The sequence below is a fragment of the Eumetopias jubatus genome, unplaced genomic scaffold (assembly GCF_037043125.1).
Source record: "Eumetopias jubatus isolate StellerSeaLion01/CBP00866 unplaced genomic scaffold, mEumJub1_p1.0 scaffold_14, whole genome shotgun sequence".
Classification (NCBI taxonomy): Eukaryota; Metazoa; Chordata; class Mammalia; order Carnivora; family Otariidae; genus Eumetopias; species Eumetopias jubatus.
Window position 1 is genome coordinate 24,724,812 of NW_028274820.1, and position 17,115 is coordinate 24,741,926.

The window sequence follows — 17,115 nt, forward strand, 5'->3', positions numbered from 1 at the left end:
GGGTCAACAAGGAAATTAAAGGAGAATTTTAAAAATACATGGAAACAAATGAAAATGAAAACACAAATGTTTAAAACCTTTGGGATGCAGCAAAGGCGGTCCTAAGAGGAAGTATATACCAATAAAAGCCTTTCTCAAGAAACTTTCAAGAAAGGTCTCAAATACACAACCTAACCTTACACCTAAAGGAGCTAGAGAAAGAACAGCAAATAAAGCCTAAATCCAGCAGGAGAAGAGAAATAATAAAGATTAGAGCAGAAATCAATGAAATAGAAACCAAAAGAAAAGTAGAACAGATCAACGAAACTAGGAGCTGGTTCTTTGAAAGAATTAATAAGATTGATAAACCCCTGGCCAGACTTACCAAAAAGAAAAGAGAAAGGACCCAAATAAGTAAAATCATGAATGAAAGAGGAGAGATCACAACCAACACCATAGAAATACAATTACAAGAACATATTATGAGCAACTATATGCCAACAAATTAGGGAATCTGGAAGAAATGGATGTATTCCTAGAGATGTAAACTGTACCAAAACTGAACCAGGAAGAAATAGAAAACCTGAACAGACCCATAACCAGCAAGGAAATTGAAGCAGTAATCAAAAATCTCCCAGCAAACAAGAGTCCAGGGCCAGATGGCTTCCCAGGGGAATTCTACCAAATAGTTAAAGAAGAATTAATACTGATTCTTCTGAAGCTTTTTCAAAAAACAGAAATGGAAGGAAAACATCCAAACTCTTTCTATGAGGCCAGCATTACCTTGATCCCAAAACCAGACAAAGACCCCACCAAAAAGGAGAATTAACAGACCAATATCCCTGATGAACATGGATGCCAAAATTCTCACCAAGATACTAGCCAGTGGGATCCAGTTGACCCAATTGATCCAATCCATTGAAAGGATTATTCCCCATGACCAAGTGGGATTTATGCCTGGGCTACAAGGGTGGTCAACATCCACAAATCAATCAATGCGATACTCTACATTAATAAAATAAAGGATAAGAACCATATGATCCTCTCAATACATGCCGGAAAAGCATTTGACAAAGTACAGCATCCTTTCTTGATTAAAACTCTTCACAGTGTAGGGATAGAGGGAACATAACTCAATATCATAAAAGCCATATACGAAAAGCCCACAGCGAATCTCATTCTCAATGGGGGAAAAACTGAGAGAGACCAGGAACCCAGCAGGGATGTCCACTATCACCACTCTTGTTCAACATAGTACTAGAAGTCCTAGCCTCAGCAATCAGACAACTAAAAGAAATCAAAGGCATCTGAATCAGCAAAGAAGAAGTCACACTCTCACTCTTTGCAGAGACATGATACTCTATGTGGAAAACCAAGACTCCACTCCCAAAACTGCCAGGACTCATACAGGAATTCAGCAAAGTGGCAGGATAGAAAATCAATGCACAGAAATCAGTTGCATCTATACACCTACAATGAGACAGAAGAAAGAGCACTTAAGGAGTCGATCCCATTCACAATTGCACCAAAAACCATAAGATATCTAGGAATAAACCTAACCAAAGAGGCAAAGGATCTGTACTCAGAAAGCTATAGAACACGCAAATGAAACCAAAGAAGACACAAAGAAATGGAAAAATATTCCATGCTCATGGATTGGAAGAACAAATATTTTTAAAACGTCTATGCTATCAAGAGCAGTCTACACATTCAATGCAATCCCTATCAAAATACCATCAACTTTTTTCACAGAGCTGGAACAATAATCCTAAAATTTGTATGGAATGATGAGAGACCCCTAATAGCCAAAAGAATGTTGAAAAAGAAAAGCAAAGCTTGTGACATCACAGTCCTGGACTTCAGGCTCTATTACAAAGCTATAATCATCAAGACAGTATGGTAGTGGCACAAAAACGACACATAGATTAATGGAACAGAAAAGAGAGCCCAGAAATGGACCCTTAACTCTATGGTCAACTAATCTTCAAAAAGCAGGAAAGAATGTCCAATGGAAAAAAGACAGTCTCTTCAACAAATGGTGTTGGGAAAATTGGACAGCCACATGCAGAAGAAGGAAAATGGACCATTTCCTTACACCACACACAAAGATAAACTCAAAATGGATGAAAGACCTAAATGTGAGACAGAAATCTATCAAAAGCCTAGAGGAGAACAGAGGCAGCAACCTCTTTGACCTCAGCTGCAGTAACTTCTTGCTAGACACATTGCCAAAGGCCAGGGAAACAAAGGCAAAAATGACCTATTGGGACTTCATTGAGATACAAAGCTTTTACACAGCAAAGGAAGCAGTTGAGAAAACCAAAGGACAACCGACAGAAAGAGAAAAGATATTTGCAAATGTGTTATCAGATAAAGGGCTAGTATCCGAGATCTATAAATAACTTACCAAACTCAACACCCAAAGAACAAATAATCCAATCAAGAAGTGGGCAGAAGAGACATTAATAGACATGTTAACAGACATTTAACCAAAGAAGACATACAAATAGCCAGCAGACAGATGACAAAATTCTCCACATCACTCAGCATCAGGTAAAATTAGATCAAAACCTCAATGAGATACCACCTCACAGCAATCAGAATGGCTAAAATTAACCACTCAGGAAACGACAGATGCTGGCGAGAATGCAGAGAAAGGGGATCCCTCTTACACTTCTGGTGGGAATGCAAGCTGGTGCAGCCACTCTGGAAAACAGTATGGAGGCTCCTCAAAAAGTTAAAAATAGAGCTACCCTAGGACCCAGCAATTGCACTCCTGGGTATTTACCTAAACAATACAAACCTAGTGATCCAAAGGGGCTCCTGCACCCCAATGTTTATAGCAGCAATGTCCACAATAGGCAAACTATGGAAAGAGCCCAGATGTCCATCAATAGATGAAGGGATAAAGAAGATGTGGTATATCTATATACAATGGGATATTATGCAACCATCAAAAAAAAAAAAAAAACAGAAATCTTACCATTTGCAATGACATGGATGGAACTAGAGGGTATTATGCTAAGCGAAATAAGTGAGTCAGAGAGACAAATACCATATGATTTCACTTATATGTGGAATTTAGGAAACAAAATAGAGGATCATAGGGGAAGGGAGGGAAAATAAAATAAGATGAAATCAGAGAGGGAGACAAACCATAAGAGACTTAATCATAGGAAACAAACTGAGGGTTGCTGGAGGGGTGGGGGTGGAGGGACATGGTAACTGGTGAGGGACATTAAGGAGGGCATGTGATGTAATGAGCACTGGGTATTATTATAAGACTGGTGAATCATTTAATTCTATCTCTGAAACTAATAATACACTATGTGTTAATTAATTGAATTTAAATAAAACTAAATTTTAAAAAAACCCTGTAATCATAATGATTTCTTCCCCTTTGACTCAAGACATACCACTTGATTAACTAAAATGTAGTTAAGACTTGTATACATCATAAATGCTAGTAAGTCTCTACCTCTATCTCCCAAGAAATAAATATTTTGTTTTAGAAAATCCAATTTTGTAGTCAAGATATACATGAAACTGCTCAGTGTTTTAGATAGGTAAACATGAAATGTTTAACGTTTCTGCTTAGGAAGAACTTGGGGTTTTTGAATTTACTTCATTGACGAACTCTTAAAAGCGGTTTCTACTTTTCTACATAAAAATAAAACAAAAGAAGGAAGGTAAAAATGAACCCAGATTTTTGAATTTTAAAACTCTTTTGTTTTATTGTTTGGTTACTACTCTTTTTAACCACCTTAAGTCCTTTCTGGCTGGAAATTATAAGAAAATAATACATAAGAAAGTAATAAGTAAATTAAGGAAGAAAAATAATAAATAAATTAGGAGTATATTGGTAAAACTTGAGAGACTTAACTTGAGATAAAATCAGGAGTGAATATGTTGAAGAATATATAGACAAGAAGGACTGATCGATTTGGCTAGACAAGGATTCATGAAAAAAAAGCCACAGTGATAAGGTTGGTTTTGGAGGACTTAAAATCTGAATCTTCAACCCATAAAGGAAGGCTATTGAAACTGTATGAGCACAGCAATGACTCTTGATAGTCTGGTCCATAGTAAGGGCTACACTAGTCAGGAGGACCTATTAATCAGAGGCTACTATAATAGTGCTACGTAGTGCAAGAGGACACTAAGTTGGAATGAAGATTTGCCTAAGAATGAGGATAGCCAGTGCCAGGGAGGGCAAAGAGGGACTTTGGAGAAAGGTCCCAAGGGTAGAGTGTGAACAAATAAGAAGTGGCAGAAGAAAAGTCACTGGATTATTAATTAAAGGGGCCAGTGACAAGCTTGAGAAATTTTGTAAAGACTTTTGGGAAATAGAGTTAGAAAAGAGATACAACTTCTGATCATTGTCCAGGCATGTTGGTGCCCTAATGCTATTTTAATGAACCTAGCATTGATTCTATGTGCTCAAATCTGAAAGCATGAACTACTTACAAATAATAAAGTGATTCTTCATGTCCTCATTTTTTCCTTGTCCTACATTCTAAGTACTACGGTTATTCTCAACTCTTTGGCTATTGGAAATCCATATCCCATCCCTAATCACGAGACCACTCATTTTTTAAATGTGAGTCTATTGCTCTGCATACAGTGTCCTTGCTGGGCTGTTACTGAATACTAATATTTCATTCTCTTTGAAGAAAAATAGTACACTGTAACCTTACCACTAATACAACAGCCGATAAAAGAATGTTTAAAATATTGGTTACTTGCCTGGCCCTTGTTTTGAGAAAAAATATTGAAGAACTTTAAGAGTTAAACTTAATAATAACTTCAAATGCTTAAAAAGAATGACAGGCTTTTCCTAAGGATATAATAGAAGGGGCAGAGTTCAGAGCTCTGAATCCCCTAATCATGTAAGAGTTTGTTTTTCACAGACTTCATGCCAGATGCTCTTTCTGGGCTGGCTAAACCCAGTATAGTGCTTGTATAATAAGAATCCATTATGTCATCCTCGAAATACTAAACAATGGCCAAAAACCAAAAAATGAAAAAAAAAAAAACAAGCTCAAAGATAAACATGAACTTGTATTTCACTTATTATCAACAGATATTCTCTGAATATATTTCATCTCATGAACTGTAGCTTATATATATATTTAAAGCACATTAATTATCATAACCCTTCCAGGAAAGAATCACATAAGGGAATAATTACTTTCAGGCTTGCTGTGTGAAGTTAGGGATCACAGCCCATGACCCCTCAATTAATACTCACTTGCAGTGGATAAACCCCAAATATAAAACAGCAACTACTTTGGGTCACAAGGAATTTCCTTTGTAGGATTAGATGGGAAGTGGGTGTTTTCATCTCTACAGAGAGCCAATTACATATCCTAAAGAAGGCCTCATTTGGAGTTATGGTTTTCGGTCCCACTTAAATTGTCTAGATCTACAAAAGAAACACTTACGTGTTTGCTAGTGACAAGGTAAAATTCAAATTACTCCAGAAAAGGTAAAATTCAAGTTACCCTGAAGTTTCTGGTTCATATTTACTTCTGTATTTTGAAAAAGAGGTGAATGGATAGCCAAGAAATTGAATGAAAATAAAATGGAGATGTATGAACAAAAGTCAACTTTGAAGGTGCTTCTAGGAAAAAAAAAAGTTTTTGTTTCATTTTGGTATTTTGCTAAAACTTTAAAGATGGACCTATGACATGCTCTGCATAACTAATACTCAGTATCTATGTTCCACACATATGCAGGATTATTGAAAGATTCTACCTTGGCTGGACAAAGGAATTTCAGAATGATGGTAAATTATACACGTGAATGCAAGCAGATAATTAGTGCAAACAAAAGCCATTACTATGATACCATACTTTCAACGTATAGAAGAGCTTGTGGTACCGAAACAGCCATAATTTATATTCACCTGCTTTCTCATACTCCATGTATGAGACTGCATATAGCAGGATTGATTTCATATTTAAAGCATTATATCTGCTGGATGGGTATCCCACCTCAGCCTTAAATGTTTCTGCCAAAGAAGTTTTCACAGTGGTGTCCCTTGACACCAGCGTTTAATACCTCCTTTTCCCTGCTTTTTTCATAGAGCGGTTTAAAAAAAAAAAAAAAAGTTGAGCCTTTTTAATGTTGAACCTCACATTATTTATTCCTTGGAGAGTTTAAGGCTGTCACCCCCAAGACCTGTCCTTTTTGTTAATGAGAATAATTGATTTCTATCCAAGTGTATATCTCATTGTGTATTTTAGATTATTCTCAGCTGTCTCTTAGGTTTTCTTCTTTTCCTTCAGACTGAACATACCTAGTTAGGTTCACCTTTTCTGACAAACCTTGTTTTATAAACATTTTATCACTTTGCTTCTCGGCACTCCTTTCAATTTGTCATTGTCCTTTTTTTTTTTTTTTTTTAACAGCCCCACATGAGTGAAATCCTCTAGAGGGCATTTTAGCAATAGCCAGAGAAGTACAAGAGCACCATTTTTTATTCATTCCCAGTTTTTCTGTTTAAACAACCAAACAGAAGTGCATGTTTCCTTTTGAAATGAAAGCCGGGGCTTAACACATAGCAGGTGCTCAACAAAGGTCAATTTTTTAAAAATTTTTATTTTTTAAAGATTTATTGTTATTATTATTAGAGAGAGAGCATGAACAGTAGGGGCAGAGGGAGAGGAAGAGAAAATCTCAAGCAGACCCTGCACTGAGCATGGAGCCCAACTCACAGATCGATCCCATGACCCCAAGATCACAATCTGACCTGAAACCAAGAGTCCGATGCTCAACCAACCGCACCACCCAGGTGCCCCCAAAGGTTTGTTTTATAATGATAGTGTTTTATCTGACAGTTGAGCAGAAGACAGAGAAGGATACATAGAGAGGGCAGGAAGAGAGAAAAGCTGGGCAGAAAGGTTCTGTGGACAAGCATGTCATGGTCATTATGCCTCTTCTGTGTCCTCTGGCTCTTATAAGCACAGATGGTGCTACCACCAAAGGATTAGTACATACATTCAAAATTCCTCAAGGAAAAGGAAGTTAATACAGTTCTGCTTTTTTTGGTCAACAACATACTTTCCCCAGCATGCCATTCTGTGATTCTTCTCCCTATCCACACTGGAAGGCATGGTTTTGCTTATTTTCTTTAGGATTTATTCTAAGTACGTCCTGATACCCTGAAGATGAACTGTGATTTTCAAATGAACATGAACCCGTGGAAAAAAGTAATCAGGATGAAGTTAGAGTCTTCTCTCATTGCCTCACCCTCCCTTCATCCTATCTCTTTTTGAGATTTAACTGGACACCTTTGCAAGTCAGTCTTCTTGCTTTGGTTGGTGGCTGACTGAAATGTATCCACTCCAATGACCTATCTAAGATCTCGACGCGGCTTCTGACACTTTCTCATCCACGTAAGTGTGAAGTTCTCCCTTCCTTACATACGTATCACCACGGCCACCTTCCACTCAGTAATATTAGCAGAGGAAGCCGGCTGTGTAGTATGTGTCTCCATATCAGTGAGATAGAGATAAATTGTATATTTACATGTCTCTTCGTCACAGGCTTCTCCCCATCCCAAGTGATAGCTGTTAGATTCCCAGAAGAGAAGAAGGAAGAAAAAGAGGAATAAATGAGGAATCTTATAAATTGAATTATGGCTGAAGGCCAGCTGTATTTATGTCGCTTTATCCATCATGAAGTGATCTGAGGCTACGGAATTTTCAAAATGTTGAACTGAGGGTACATTTTGGAGGAAGAGAAGATTTAACTATCTACAGATTATAACTTATGGAAGGCTATAATAAAAAAGATAGATTAGTTTTATTCTATGTAACTCCAGAAGGCAGAAGACACAAGGCAGCAAACACATATTAGCTCAGTAAAAGGAAGCCTGTTCTAATCATTTAGAGGTGGTTAAATGTGAAATGTTGGGACGCCTGGGTGGCTCAGTCAGTTAAGCGTCTGCCTTTGGCTCAGGTCATGAAACCACGGTCCTCGGACCAAGCCCCATATCGGGATCCTTGCTTGGCGGGGAGCCTGCCTCTCCCTCTGCCTGCCGCTCCCCCTGCTTGTGCTCACTCTCTCTCTCTGACAAATAAATAAATAAAAATCTCTTAAAAATTAATAGAAGTGAAATGTTCTCCTTTTCAGAGTTATTAAGTTCTCCATTACTAGGAGTATTCACGTAGGGACTGGATGAGATTTATTATGAGGGGCAGATGGAATTTATATATTATATTGGAGAATGGGCTAAATTGATGGTTTCTAAATGTTGGTACTGAGTCCAGTTTATCACCCAGGCGCTTAGTTAAAAACAAATCCTGGGGGGCACCTGGGTGGCTCAGTCAGTTTAAGTGTCTGCCTTCGGCTCAGGTCATGATCTCAGGGTCCTGGGATCAAGCCCCATGTCCAGCTCTCTGCTCAGCAGGGAGTCTGCTTCTCCCTCTGCCCCTACCCCTCGCCCACTCATTTTCTTTCCCTCTCTTTCTCTCTCTCTCTAACAAATAAAATCTTTAAAAAAGATAAGCACTGAATCCTCACCCCCAACTACTGTCTCAGAATCCTTGTGAGTGAAACTGGGGAGATTAGTATTTAACATGCGCCCCTGGTGAATCCCTGAGCACAGCCAGGTTTCCTTACTCCTAAATAGAGGTGACTACTCAGGCCCCATCTAAGCCAGAGCTTCTACTGTTACCCTGATTATACTCTTAGGAGCCTAATGCATCATGTGACTCATCCTCCTCTGAGTCTTGTTACGCCAACTATTTGGGTCCCAAAGCCCTCTTGTTAAGGGGCTAAATAGAGTCACATAGAGATAAATTATAGCTTAAAAATATAAGTGTGAAATAGGGTTAGAAGATTTGTAACTTCCTAATGAAAATGTTAATTCCTGAATATTAGAAATGCTAGGCATATTTTTTAAACATGTGGAAAATGGAACCCACAGGAGAAACAGACTCTCAGCTTGGCAGGAATTGGACCTCCACCTACATCATTTGCCAGCACCTTGTCCAATGTGTGGCATAGAAATGCCCAATAAATATATGTTGAACACATTAATAAGCCATTTAATTTAAAAGGTTACTATTATATCCAGGTGTTCTTCATGACAGCTGAAGGGAAAACTGTGAATACGTGAACTGCAAAATGGACTTATATTTATGTACTAAACAAGTGTGGGACTTGCAAATAAAAACAGTATTTTTATCACATTTAGCACAGCAAAGAGCATGTAGCTTTGAAAAACCTCATATTTATTCAGCCTCTTGAGGACTGATTTATATCCAGCCTCATTTTACAAAGTCTTCGAGGCAGGTATAAAAATTACCCAATGGAATGATATAATGAGATATCACCTACTTTTTAGCTTTTGGCCAGAAGACCAAGGTGTCATTTAAAAGTACATTACCAGTTTCGCTTAGCCTTTGTCTGAAGGTGTCTGTCTGGTTTCAGCATGAAAAAGACTAATGAAAAATAGACTCAATTTCTTATTAAATATTATATTTCAGTTTGTTTAGCTAGGATGGATTTAGCGATTTGTTTCCTTTTTATAGAAACAAAAGAAAAAGGTCCAAGATAACATTTCTGAAATATACTGCAAGGCTTTTAAAAGAAAAAAGAAATATGTGTTAGAAGAAAGGCCCATAAATTCTTGACCTTTTATCTCTACTGAAAAGATCATTTAAATTCACTTAATCCTTGAGGTTCACAGATGTGTAAGAATGTACAACGAAAAGCATGAATACTTTTATCAGTGAGAAGCAGGAAAGAACATGAAGAATAAGCACAGGCTCCTTTGAAGTGAGAGGTGAAGCAACATTTCATATCCTCCACACATCTATTTCTAAGAAAAAGGGTGAATAGGAATAAATGCTAGTACAAGATTTACAAGATCTGCTTCACAATTTTTAGAACTGTAAAGTACAACTGACAAATATGTCTCAATGACAGGTAAAGGAAGAAATAATGATGTCAATAGTCCATTTTGACGCTGAGGGTTTGCTTATGAAAATAGTGTAGGAAAGAACTGTTTTTCAGAATTCTCTTTAAAAAGAAGTGAAGAGATCAAAATTGCTTTGACACTATCAGTCAAATTTGTCTATCTAGAAATATCTTTGGAATTAAGCCAGTATTATTTGACTTTGGTCTTTCAAGTCTAGAACAATTACAACCACTCTTCATGAAATTAGGGATTAAAGTTAAAATACAGAATTAAACTGTGAGAAATTTTAAAGTTTACATATTAAATTTTAGTAAATCTTTTAAGTTCTCTATCATATAGCAGGCTCTGACTGCTCTAGTTAACAGATTATAGCCAGAGTATAATCTAATAATTCCAGAATCTTGCAATATTATCAAAATTGGATGTTACTTCTAGAGAAAAATGTTTTTTCTAAAAGGCTATATACCATAAAAGTGTTCCAAATGCTGTATGCTGATATTATCAGAAAAAAAACACTAATAATATTTTTAAAATTTAAAAATGGAGGTGCAATTTAAAATATAGTAAAATGCTCCAAGTTTGATGAGGTTTTTCAAATGTGTACCTCTATGTAATTACCATTCTAATCAAGAGTTAGAACATTTCCATCACCCCAAACATTCCATGCTTCTTTGTTCACAAATCTCCCCATCTCCTATACACAATCTTCAAGCAACTACTTATCTGCTTTCTGTCACTGTAGATTCATTTTGTCTGTTCTCTAAGATCTCATATAAATGGAGTTATACAGTGTGTATCCTTTTGAATCTGGCTTTTTTTGCAGAGCATAATGTTTAAAAAATTTATCCATCTTGTTAACGTGCATCAGTAATTCATTCCTTTTTATTGCTAAATAGCATTCCATTATAATAAGACCCCACAATTTATGTGTTCATTTACCTGTTGAATTTGGTTTGTTTCCAGTGTTTTGGCTCTCTGATTATAGCTGTTAGAAACATCATGTTGGTTAAACCAGTTATACAATCCTAGCTACATGCTTATCTTTCTTATAATTTAAAAGACACACATGAAAGATGGGTGAACTAAGTGAAGGGGATTAAGAGCACACTTATCACGAAGAGCACTGAGTAATGTGTAGAATTGTTGAATCACTATATTGTACACCTGACACTAATATAACACTATATGTTGATTATACTGGAATTTAAAAATAAATAAATATATAAAATATTAAAAATATAGTGAGAATATTAATTAATTAATTAATTTAAAAAGACATGCAGCATATAGATTTCACATGCAAGTAACATAGTAGGATATGAGATAACTTTTTGCAAGAGTTACTGAATAAAAACTTTTCCTCTTTCATGACCTCTATTTTGGTTTTAGATTTTTAAAATTTTCTTCAGAAAAAAATTCCCAGTACTTAAGAACTTGAATGTACTGTATCTTTAATTTTTATTTTTTTACCCTTTCATTGTTGATAATTTTCTTTATAATTATAATGTACATTAAAACATACCATTTATTCCTAGTCACATTCAGTAAATGTGCTAACCACACAGTTCATAATTTGGTGAACTTGAGGAAGGCATGATGTTTACATATGTATGTTCATAGGGTCAGCCTACGAGTTTTCCATAAAATCAAGAACATTTTATAACAAGAAAGGCTGACATTTTCAGCAAATTCCCATTCCTTTCTGACCACTGCCCCCTGCCCAACTCCGACTATAGCAATAAGAAGCAAGAATATTTATAATATTTGGAGAATAGTAGACCCTAGCGTGAGAATATGCTGCTAACCACCAGATACATTTTTATCTTTCTTTAGACATTTCTAATATATGTCTTAATGATAGAGAATCCTTCTATTACCTTGTCGGGTCAACTATATTTGTTTATCTTGGTGTAAAGGGAGAACACACAAAATAATTTGAATTTAGGAATTAATCATATTTTGTTTCTCTTTGGTGCCTTAGGTTTAAAGTCTGTATTATGAAAGTCCCATTATTTCATTGACTGCAAAAAATATTCCTACTGGCCTCTTAGGAAAGTGAAGGGGAGGATAGAAACTTTAATGATTGGTTAAATGCAAGTCAGTCAGAAATCTTTCCTGAGTAATCAGTTTAAATGGATCAGTCACCATAAAAGCAATTAAAATAGAGTAGAACATGGTCTCTGAATTCATCCTGGGTCTTAAATTCTGTGGATTCACATAACTATAAATTGATAATGCATACAAAGCTACCCTAAACATGTACAAATTAATAGAACATGACACTTTACCATAGTTTGCAAGGTTCTTTATGATGGTCCTCACTTTCCTTTATCATCCTTTATAATTCATGAACTCATATTCTGCCTGACAGTCATTTAAATGATTTTTGAATCGGGCACCTGGGTGGCTCAGTCATTAAGCGTCTACCTTCGGCTCAGGTGATGGTCCCAGGGTCCTGGTATCGAGCCCCGCCATTGGGCTCCCTGCTCCGCGGGAAGCCTGCTTCTCCCTCTCCCACTCCCCCTGCTTGTGTTCCCGCTCTCGCTGTCTCTCTCTCTCTCTCTCTGTCAAATAAATAAATAAAATCTTTAAAAAAATAAATGATTCTTAAATCTTTACCTCTGTGACTTTGCACATGCTGTTCCCTCTGCCTAGAACTCATTTCCACCTCACTAACCTTTATTTCTTCCTTAGGACTCTACATAGACTCCATCTTATCCAAGAAGGCTTATCGCAAGTCCTGAGCCTAGGTTAGGTACCACTCGTATATGCTTTCATATGATCCCTGTAGCTGTTGTTTATTTTACTTTATAATTGTCTCTTGACTTCTTAACATTCCCCACTGGTTGAAAACTCTGTGAATGCAAGAACCATACATATATCAATCTCTGTTGTATTCCTAGGGTTTACTAAGGGGGTTGGCACCTAGTGGACACCTCATAAATACTGGTGAGAGAATGAATGAATGAGCTTGAATACAAACATTTCAGAAGAAATGGAAAATAACAGAGTGATTGCTTAGCTAAGATGAATTGAGGCAATCTTCCTGAACTAGGTGAGCCTTGGTCTAGATTTTGAAAAGAATGGAATCTAATAACTGGCAGAGAAGAGATTGGCGTACCAGGTTATATAAAAAGAAGTGTACAAAAGTCATATTCTAGGAACTGAAGAAAGATTAGCTTGACCAAAAAAGTAAACTATAAGTAGAAAACTAATGAGAAATAGAGGTGGAAAACAATCAGTAGTAGCTGGTAAAAAATTTTAAGAGCTACAAGCTAAAGATTTACATTAAAAATAATCAGTAAGTTCATCTTTAAATAGGTGGATATTATTGTGAAAATGATCTCTGAAAAGAAAATACTGCTATTTAATAATTTTTGTAAATCAAAATGTTAATGTTAAGTAAACGGGTGAGTACCTGTAAACTGTAGGTCATAAAAGAAAGACAGAAAAAAAGAGAGGGGGGAGAGAAGGAAGGAAGGAAGGAAGGAAGGGAGGGAAAGAGAAAGAAAGGAAAGGAAGGGAGAAAGAAAATGAGAGTGAATGACATCTACACTGCAAAAGAAAGATGATTTTTAAGCCCTGTTTTCCATAGTTTACGTCTAGCTGGAGGTATATGAAACCTTGGGGAGCATCCTCAGGATGCCACTGAGATACTTCATAGCAACACAGTGTCAATTAAAATGGACACCAGTAAAGCATGGGCTAGTGGGCTGGAAAGAAACATTCTGTCCATTCAATAAACCTGTTCTCATCTCATTTTCTTAAGGCTTTAGGATTCGATTAAGTGTTAAAAGCTGCACAGGGAGAAATGTGGGTTCTGATTAGACAATAACAAGGTCATTAATTTTTCATATTTACATATAATGTTTCTCATACTACAAAACTAGTTTTCAAAAGCTCTGAAAAACATAGTATATCCAAGTATCACATTGTGGCTCTGACTTATCCTTTGTGATCAAATAATCTGGAACAAAGAAATGCATGTCCTGATCACTGAATTAAATAGCATATGTATGAAGTACGTGGCTGTGTTGTCTAAATAAATAACCACTATTCAATGATTATGCTAACTAGGGCATACTGAAGTGGGTAAGATTAATGAAGACTTTGCTTACAATTTAGCATCTTCTATACCAACAGTTTCTATTGTTGAATTTTTTTTAAAAGATTCTTTGCAATTTTTACATTAATAGTCTCAAATTGGAAACATCTGGATCCTCTACAAGACTGATGCCCATGGGTTTTGTAAAAGATCAATATCTGCTGAGTATACTGTACGGTCAATATTTGACAGAATGAAAAACCAAGCACACCAGGGAGGCAGCATGCTATGGTTGAAAAGTGGCTCCTATAGAAACTGAAAGGGCTGTATATTTATCTCACCTTTGTCATTTGCTGGCTATGAAATTTGGGCAAGTTTTTTAATTTCTATGAATCTCAGTTTTCTCATCTGAGAAGGATGGAGAATAACACCTATTTCAAAATGCTTTGTGTAAAGTATATAATACAATGCTAGGGGCAAAGTAGGTGCTCAATTAATATGTAGTATTAGTGGCAGTTGAATCATTATTCAATGTATTTTTTTCACTAGTTCCTTTTAGCAAAAATATACCTCGGAACTTGAATTATGCTTGCATAAAGTATTCCTAGAACACATCATGCAATCTATCAACACATCTCTGCATCGTAAGTCATTCAGAATCAAAAAGTTCCAGAGTTGGAGGAAAGCAACTAGAACATGCATTTTTCTCTATTGGCATCAGAAAGGAGAAGTTTTTCTTCTATTCTAGAAATATTTCCAAATCCCTACTACTTGCTCTTCCCCAAATACAGACTTTCGGAGAGAGGCTTAAGGAAGAAAAATTGCAATATATTTCTCCCCTTTTGGTAGGCTGTTTTCCAAAATAATCAGCTGGTCAGAAGGCAATTGCTGAAAGGGCTGATCTCACTCATCCCTGAAGTGATTCTTCAGTTTATACTCCAAAATAATTCTACTCATTACTGCATATCCATCCATCTTTTCAGGGAGTTGGGCAGTGCCCCATCCCTGGCCGGTTCCATGGTGAAATTGGCTGTTTGGTACCTCTTCTACCTTGTGTAGCCTTAGAAAACTGTACTGTTGCCATGAATGTACTGGCTAGGACCAAAACGGTCATAATTCCAAGGATAAATGCTTATTGAAAGAAAAGGACTGGGCACTGTAGAAACAGCTTTGGATCCAGACAGGTTTAAGGTCCGATTCTTATTCTACAACAAACTGGCTGTGTGACCATGAATGGCATCCTAGAGTCTCAGTTTCCTATGCTCTAATGTAACTATTTCACAGCATCGTCATAAAGAATAACCACAGATCACAAACCGGAAGTATCTAGTGTAAGGCTGTTTTTCTCCCTTTCTCACACATCCAGTTTCCCTCAAAAACCATTCTTTGTTTTTGTTAGCAAATTTATGAGTCTCTTTAGGCCAAATTAAACACATGCACACACACATTCAATTCTGAAAAGGTAAGTCATCCTAATGTTTTAAGCCTTTTATCCCAAACCTGATAGAATCCTTCAGTAGACACTCTCTTGAGTCCTTCTCTCTCTCTCATTGAAGAGTGCTAGAGTTATGGATTTCTTTTGCTTCTAATCAGGAACACAGTCTGAAACTTTTCTCAAAGGACGGATCAGAGAAACTGAGTCAGCAGTACACACACACACACACACACACACACACACACACACAAACACACACACAATCATATACACACAGGATGTGAGTTCTTCCAGTCCTTAAGCTTAACAGGGAATGCCTACAGGTTGCTTCTAAGGGTTTCATGTTTTAAGTGCACATTTTTAATGAAGAAATCCTTCCCTAAAAATGGAGGCAATATAGTATAGTGTAAAAATGAGTCACTCACACCTGAATTTCAATTCTATATTTGCCATTTACTAATTGTGTGACTTTAAGATATGGCTAGTAAATGCCAAAACCACTTTATATGTAAAAAGGAGGTAATACCTACCTGCTGTTAAAATTAAATTATATCTTTATGAATCATCTCCAACAGTGCCTGGAACATAGTAGGTGCTCAATATATGGTAGGTATTCATTTAGTCTTTGCAATTATCACTAGGAAGCCTACTTCCCTTAAATAGTCTCCTACACTATTCATTTTTAAAAACATTTGGAGAACATATGCAAATCATCCTATCTTGCCTCCCCATGCCTTTTTCTAGCGATGATCAAGCAAATAGTCACAAATAGTGCTTCCAGGACACAAACGCTTTAAACCGAAATCTTCCTCCTTGTTCTGTATCTCATGTCCAACAGAGTAAGTTTATTCCTTTTTTCACAGGGAAGCATTTCAAACATCCAGAGGCAGCCTCCATGTACCCCCTGTTTCTTTTCTCAGGCTAAACACTCCCAGTTTCCTTAATGTTACTCATATTTCATATTTCTAGACATTTCACTACTGGTCGCCCCTGTATGGAGGAGTTACTGGATCTAGGTAGGGCTTAATTTCTAAATAACAAGATACTAACTTGGGACCAAAAAAAAAAAAAAAATCATCTAGGAAGAAGAGAATGTAAGGGGGGGGACAGAAAATCCCCCCAAGATGCTGATAATACACTGTCTGTTATTACAGAATGGTTTTAATGGCAAACAATTTTCAAAACTAAGTGGGAATATTTAAAGCCCTATTGGCTTCTGTCTACTGTTCTCCTGCGGCCCCACCAGGATGCCGCCAGGAGCAAGATTTCCAGCATTCTCCCATCTTTGTTTTTCAAATACTTCTCGGGCCTTTCAGTGGATGCTGCATAGCATTTCTTTTCTTTTTGGTGCCACATAATCACTCGTTATTTTGCGAGTTAATTCTCTAAGCAAGATGACTTCTTTAAAGCAAATTTAAGCTCAACAGAATTAATGTTGCTCATCTTACCTATTCTGGAAATGATTAAATGTAGCCTAACCCTGCTACTGTGGCAAAATTTAATATCCTTGGCTGCACAATAAATAAGGAGTACATTAATCCTCAGTTACTATTGCTTTATATACATAGAATTATATATTTGGGTTAATCAGTAAGTATGTGCCACAACTGCTTTTTTTCTTCATCCTCAGGCAAAGGACAAGTACATTAGTTTGCATAGGTTAAATGATATGGACCTTGCATCACCTTTCCCAATACTTAATCATTACCAGAAACATTTCAGCAA

General features: G+C 36.6%; 1 protein-coding gene across 2 annotated transcripts in view; it reads right to left on the reverse strand.

The window, feature by feature from the left end:
- Nucleotides 1-17,115, reverse strand: part of MAGI2 (membrane associated guanylate kinase, WW and PDZ domain containing 2) — a 1,300,621-nt gene that overhangs the window by 611,504 nt on the left and 672,002 nt on the right. The window lies entirely within an intron of this gene.